This window comes from Gavialis gangeticus, unplaced genomic scaffold (assembly GCF_001723915.1).
Source record: "Gavialis gangeticus isolate Ggan-Ray unplaced genomic scaffold, GavGan_comp1, whole genome shotgun sequence".
Taxonomy (NCBI): Eukaryota; Metazoa; Chordata; order Crocodylia; family Gavialidae; genus Gavialis; species Gavialis gangeticus.
In genome coordinates, this window is record NW_017729000.1 from 27821468 (window position 1) to 27829410 (window position 7943).

The window sequence follows — 7943 nt, forward strand, 5'->3', positions numbered from 1 at the left end:
TTTGCGTAATGTATATGGAAATGATTGATAATAACTAAAAAATAAAGTCTTACTCTTGTATGTTGTGTGTGGGTGGTGTGGGGTGTGATGGGGGGTGTGCTGTGGGGTTTGTGAGTGGGTGTCGCTGTATGTCTGGAAGCAATAGGGTATGTTGGGAAGGTGTGTATATATGGGGGGGTTGTGGAGGCAAGGTGTGGTTATATGGTTTTTGTGGAGTATGAGGGAGGGTGGGAGTATGTGGGGGCCCCCCACACACTCACCCCCATGGGGCACAGCTGCCACCAGTAGCAGCAGCAACAGCAGCAGGCATGGCACTCCAGCCAGTGCTGCACATGGGGACAAGAAGTGCAGCCAGGATGACCGGCCTCTATCCTGCATGGCACATGCAGCTCCCACGCTTGTGCACCACTGGGGGAAGCCCCACGCAATGGAGGCAGCTGCCTTTGTCTCTCACTGCCATGCAGGTCCTGGGACTCCACCAGAAGTGGAGTGAAGCCCCAGCCCCTGCTTCCTTGTGGATGTCTGGGAGCTGGGATGCATGATGGAGTGATGAAGGCAGCCAGCTCTATGGTGCTGGCCTTCCCTTGGTGGCATGTGAGTGCAGTATCTGCATGTGTACCACAGGGAGCCCCACATGATACAGTCTGGCCAGCATAGCTGCACTCCCTGCCCCCATGTGCAGTGCTGGCCAGAGCCACATGCTGCTGGCGGCAGCACCTGTGCCAGCATGAGTGCCCTGAGCACCCCCACATGCTGCTGCTGCTGCTGCTGCTAGTACAGGCTGTACACCATGGGGGGGGGAGTGTGTTGGGGGTCCCCACCCTTCCTCACACCCACACACTGCCCTCTCAGGCTCCATGCTCCTGCAACCCACCTTGGTGCAGGCTTCATGCTGCTGCCAGCCCCAGCCCCATGCTCTGTGCATCCCAGCTGCAGCTCCCTGCACCCCACTCCAACCCCCGCCACTTCTCTACCTTGTGCTCAGAGTGATCAGGACCCTGGGGAAGCTGACATGGTCTCCTGCAGGCTACAGCAGTGGCAACAGGATCCCCACCTGGAAGTTCTGCTGGCTGAGTTGGGCTCTTTTGTGCACAAGGATGGGAGCAAGGCTCAATAGGGTGTGTTGGGGGCCATGTATATGTGCTCCCACTCTTGTGACCAGAAGGGCTGGGTGGGGTACAATTAGTTTGTGGGCATCTGTTGGCCAGATTAAATTGCCTGGCAGGCTGGAAGTGGCCCGTGGGCCATATTTTGTCTACCCCTGCCCTAAAGTTTAAGGGAGTTTTGTCTGAGTAAACACTACTGATTGCAATATAACCATTTTACAGATGAATATACCAAGGCACTGAAAACATATGCAGCTTCCCCAGCTCAGGTAACAAACCATTAGGAGAGCCAGGACTAGAGTTCTGTTAACCAGTCTAATTCAGTTTAGCAGGGAATCATTTACTTAACATTAAGAACACCATTAAAACATATTTGCCTCAGTGGGACTTGATCATGCTTAACTGCTTTGCTGAAGCAGGATGTATTTAAGCATATTTTCAGGTTTTGTTGAACAGTAGTCCAGGAATTCTGGCTCTCAAGCATTTAGTCTAACCAAAGCCAAAGGATATTGTTAGGAAAAGTAAAAAAAGAGTTTGCACTATAAAACTAAATTTGAAAGAATGAAAGAATATTTTGACAAATGAAAGCTATTGAGTATGGTGGTTAATTAAGAATATATAGAAATATGCAAATACACAAACATAATTTTTATCACATTCATTTTGCTTTTCCTAATCCCACTCACCACAATCTTTTGATTTACTTATTTCATTTAGTCCAAAATAGCTAACAATGAGTGGTCACTAATGCACTATACTTAGTTCTGCAAGCTTGATCCTAAAAATGGAACCCCAAATCTCAAGTGTTAAGGGTCTTGAAACTATTAAGGACCTTGCCTGCTCCCATGATAGGTTTAATCCTATCTGATTATAAGAATATAGGAACATAGGACTGAGTGGGACTAATGCATCATTGTGTATAGTCCACTGTGCTGTCAGGCAATTGTAAAGTGAAGGAAAATGATAAGTATGGTTAGTAATAGCATGTTAATACAGTACCATTCAAATTAGAACATCAAGTCTGAGTCCCAAACTGATCTCTCACTCCATGAGCAGAGCAGGAAGCTGAAAGCTGTGGAAATTAGTATTTCATTTTCTGAATGTTATGAATCACACCCATTTGTTTTGACATTAAGGGCATGGACAAAGAAACACAAACCCCAGTTTAGTTTAGGCTGGTATCCAGAATCAACGTCATGTTCTGTTCTGTACACAGTGCTGTATACTAATGTAATTTGCAGGTGCAAATGACCCGAAATCAAGGACCAGAGAGATGTGCAGGTATCTTGGGGTAAATCTCACAATAAGTCTCTATTACCATTTGTGGCTGCTAAACCTCAAATTAGAAAGAAACACCTGTTTGTCTTTAACAAATAACTATGAGGGAATGGACGTGGGCAGATTAAACACAGACCGGGGGAAGTTATTTCATGCTAATTTTGCTCTTGATTCTTTCAAAGGTTATTTCCCCTGAATTGAAGAAGTTATACTGATTACGCTAATGTACATGTTTTATCTGTTCATATATTAATCGAGTTCTGAAAGGAACACTCTGTCTTGAAATAATTATGGTGATGAACGTTGGGTGCAGGAAGGGGAGCTTGTATAATGGGGTCACACAGGCTATGGGAAAGTATAAACTTCAGGTGTCAAGGTTTAACCCCATCTATAGAGTAGATCAGTCACATGGAATACCATCATCAGTGACCATCATCACAACAGCTCATAGAAAGTTGGGCTCACAATGTTTTCTTATCTTATTATGTTAAAGCTCTACACACTGTAGTTAAAGTTCTGGTTCTCATGTTGTTTTTAATTCTACAATTTTATTAATTGCCTTTCTTCCATTATGATATCAGTCCTGAAGTGCTGTTAGCACCTATGATAGCAATTTAATGTTTCTGTTTTATACATTTCATTTGGTGGTGTTTGACAGAGGTGGCCAACTTCCATGCCAAGGTACAATAAACTGATGTCACAGTATGATAAAAAGCCTGGATGAATTCACAAGTGAATGGGTACTGGTTTTGGCATACTGTATTTACAGCCTTTAAAATTCAGTAATCAATCATCTTTCTTCAAGGTTCTGGGCTTCAGCTGTTTCTCTAAACATGTTCAAATAATTGTCATCTTCAATATTTCAACATACGCCTAGAAGGAGCATTCAGGTTAATGGTAAATAGTATCCCAATTCTGACCTCCCCTTTAAAAGTAGGGAAACTTATTTTCCAAAGATTTTCAAAAAAACATATGTACAAAGTTGTCTCTTTCTCTTCTTTTTATTTATCTCCTTTTTCCTTCAGAAAAATAATCTTGTACAGTGAGCTCAAGGAGGCATCATTTAAATATACTCCTGGCTGATATTACTATGGGCTAACTGCAAAAATGTTAGGTGTCAAGAGATACTTAATGCAGTTTTTACTGCAGCTGTAAATTAATATAAAACCCCAATCTAATTAGTTGAAATTCCCTATATCTACCCAAGGGATAGAAGACATACTTTACAATATTTATGGAGATCATGAAATTAAAGATCCAATCCAAATAATATATCTACAAAATATTTCTGTTTAATCACATGAGCAAGATTTGTAAATAACAAAGTTCAATGCTTTGGAACAGATGGGCATTCCTGTTTTAGTTCTTTATCTGATCTACTGTAGGCTAGTAAATCTCTGGTTTTCATTTGTTTTATCCAAATCCTTTGCCTATTAAGGACATGCTACATTATAGGACTCTGCTGGAGACTTTTATGCCTTTTAACATGTATACAGCTATATCCATTCTACACACACTTATACATACATATTGAACTGTTTGATTAGAAAACTAGCACAGAAAAGATAAGCACACATACTGTTGGAAAAATGTTCTCTGGGTTTTGCTCATGCAGGCATGCATACACACATGTGTGCGCACTCTAACACACATTAAATACATATGGCAATCTTCATAAGTCGGGGTCCTTGATCAGTTTTTATGCATCTAAATCAGGTGTCAGATTAAAAATGTTTAACTTTTAGAAATGTATTGCACAAAAACAATGAAAGAGAGTGAATTCTGAGCACTTCTGAAAATCTGTTGATCAGTTTTAATCTACTGTTTTACCTATGGACTTCAGTAAAATGAGATGTAATTTATTTAATTCTACAACCAATATTTTGCACTAGTATTCAAATTTGCATAGTCAAAACACTACACAAAGAGTATATAATCCTGTGCCAAGATATTTTTGTTCATCTGTTTAGATGAAAAATATTTTAAAGAGGTATAACTAATGTAATAGTTTATAATATTTAACCATTTTTTGAACACTCCCAAATCAAAAGCTGGCTTGAATATAGCATAAGTCCTCTTGACATCTTAATTTTCCAAACGAGATTGTGAAGCTATGCAGTGATGTTCATGTCAGCTAATACTTAACAAGCTGGCAACATTAACGCCAGATCCATCTCTCTTTACCCACTTGAGCTATGATGAATGAAATCAGATGGTGCTAAGTAGTATTAATTGTACATTTAGGTCAGGATTTTCAGACACTTAGGAAAGTTAGGTGCCCAAATCCCTCTAAACTTGAATACCTGTTATAGACCACTTTAAAAGGCCTATCCTCAATCTAATTCAAAGCCGACTTAATCGGGGAAAAACTCCAATTACCTTCATTTGTCTTTGGACAAGGCCCTTTGAACCATTCTAAGGGTAGCTAGAGACCTGTGTCTCCCACCCTCCCTAACAATACATTCGTAAGAAAGATTTAATATGAAACTAGAAAACCTGATGAGAAATGAATGGGGAAAAGCACCAGAAATATCAATATATTTTGAAAGAAAACTATTTCTAACCATACCTGCAGCCTATTTGTCTGAACACACCCAAATATTTTTAGCACTTAATATTTACAGACAAGATATCTGTGATACAAGGTTTGAAAATAAATGGCCAAATCTGGGTTACATTCCTGATTGGCAGGAATCTCTGCCACATAGGAAAAATAGTTTTGTCCTACTTTCCAAAGAGAGAAAAATTAGAGAGAGAACATGCTGCTTTTCATTTTAGGTCAATATCTTCACCCAGGGAGAATCCAAAAAGCTACACCACCTTTTAGCATACAGAAGTTATGCCATCTAACTCTGGGTGCTTCACTAAAATCAAAATAGCCAACTATTGCTTTATGCCAATGAAAATAGACTGAGAACAGAGATTTTGCAGTTGCTTAGTATAAAGTTTTATTCATTGTCACTAGTATAATTCAAATCACTTTGGATGACCTTTCAGTGTACTATATATATAAACTTTGGGTTTATTATATGAATATCTAATTTATTTTTAAATGATCTGGCCATTTATTAGAATCAAGAAGAGAAATGAAAAAAATAGCAATGTGGGACATAAGCTTATTTCAGCATTTTGCAATACTTAAACAGAAAAAATCATGGTGTATGGTAATGATATATATTATATATATATTATATATATATACACATACACACACATATAGGGATATGAATATATTTATGAATATATACATTCATATATATTCATTTTCTCCAATTAGGTTCCCTTTTGGCTCTCATAACAAGTGAAACTCTTTATGCTTAAGGCACATACAGGATATTAATTAATTGCATATCACTACTTACTTGTGTTGGTTTCAGAATCTTAAAGAGTTTAAGTGGTACTTAGGCAAAAAACTCCCTTGCACTTCAGCACGAGAGTAAGAACTGTAAAGGTTACATTTTGAATATGTTAGCTGGTTATACCCAATCAATAGCATGTAAAGTACGAAATATAATACATTTGGAAACTATATCCTAGCGTGAACCAGATGCAAGTTGTTCTACGCAAACCACTGGCATAATACTGAAAATCAGTATGCTTCACTATGCATCCATTCCATGATTTTTTCTAGATCACTGTTCACTGTAGCCAAATAGAATAATTTAGATTAATTTTAAAGTGATTTGGTTAATTTATGCTGATCATAAATAATGGGAATCTCCTACATTAGACTTTTTCAACCAAAATTCCTAATTCCCTTAGACTTAAGGAAGATATTGTTGCACTTAAACTATAGTATCAGTCACTCTTCCAACATCTTTGCAGTATTCTGACACCTTGGAAGCTAATGCCAGTCTTAGCTATGAATGCCATTGTTCTTTTAGTTTAGCCAAGTTTCAGATCCTTTCCATTCTGTTTACAAAGACAAAAAATAATGTAATGCATAATGGGAGAATGTGTTTGATGTGGAGATTTTCATAAAAAGTGTACATAAGGCTTGTGACAGCCTTGTAGAAAGTTAGGGACCCAATCCTGGTCTCACTGAGACCCAGTAAGTATTTTGACTTTGTTAAGAGCAATATTATGTTTCATAGAGAAGAGCAAAAATAGGTGTGGCAATCCCTTAAAAGAGAGACTGAAAAAAAAAGTCATTTACATACTGTGTGTGATAAGACATAATAATGGGCTTATCCACTCCCAGGAATCTTGCAGTGAATCAAGTTGTAGGTATAGGAGTTGAAATTAGAACTAACTGAATGTTTTATCTTTACATGAAACATGGGTAAAAAACTTTCATGTAAATTCAGAGTGCGGGCCACACATATGAAAGGCTGCAGGTTTCTTGAAGCTGTGGAGCTATGCCATGAACTAAGAGCTAACTTCTGAAGTAGAGATGTCTGTGGATCACTCTCTCTGGAAGCCTACTGCACCAGCCTGATGGTCTCCCCCAACCTGATTTTGTTCATAATTTTAGCTTTAGAATGATCCTGATCTGAATGAAGGCTATTAGGGTTAGTTACAGAACAGATGGGTCATCACGGGTCATAGTAGACTTCCTTGCAGAACGGCCTTTAGCCTTGTGCAAGAAGTACTACAGAACTTCTGAAAGCCAACAGTATGTTGACCTTTCCCTTTCCCTAGAGCATTAAAGCTCTGGTGGAGTCCAGAAACACTGACACCTCATTTATAAGACGATCCAACTTGTCTGAGATGGTCTCGTTTCCCAAGCGGGTAGCAGGTACACGCTCGCACCACCCTCAGGACCTCCCTCCAGGTTATCGATGCTGAAGGGAGTGAGGTTTCCCTGCAGGACCACGGACAGCGCCCGGCGCCCGGGCACTGACACGACGGCTCCAGCTTGCAGAAGAGGCAGACGTGCCCACCTCTGCCTTCAGCTGCACCCCCCGCTTCCCGCACCTTGTTTCTAAGGGAACCCATTCATAAAATCGGAAGATGAGTCCCACCAGCCAGTTCTGGGAGCTGGGAGATGTGTACTCAGAGGCACATCCATCCATAGGGCACAATAGTTAGTGAGGTATGATCCTGCCTTTCTGGTCGCCTGATTTCAAGCTCATTTTTCAGGGCTCTGATAGATGCATCCTTAAGCAGAGAAAGCGGGGGCTTGGCAGGGAGGAGATGCTTATTTTGACTGATAAAAAATAAGCACATCTCGGCACCATTTAGCAAAAGCAGGGAAATCGCACATTAGGAAATTGAACGGGATGCAGAGCCAAATGTATACAGACGTATGCAGAGATAGGTGTGAAAGCTACAGTGTTCAGACGAGGGTTTTTTTGCGGGGGGGAACAGCCACTAAAATGATATGTTCCCTCCATGTCGTCAATAGCAAACAGACGCTTCTAGACAAACAGGTCACCTACCCACGACCGGTGTATAAAAGCTGTGGGAAATCCACAGGGTTATGAACGGATTGCCTACAGACTTCATCCAAAATGCATATTCCTTGAGTTTAATTGCCATTACTACGCATCGCGGTGTAGCTGTCTACATATCTATATCCATGGCTACCATCTGTGTCTGTCGACATGCACACAATAT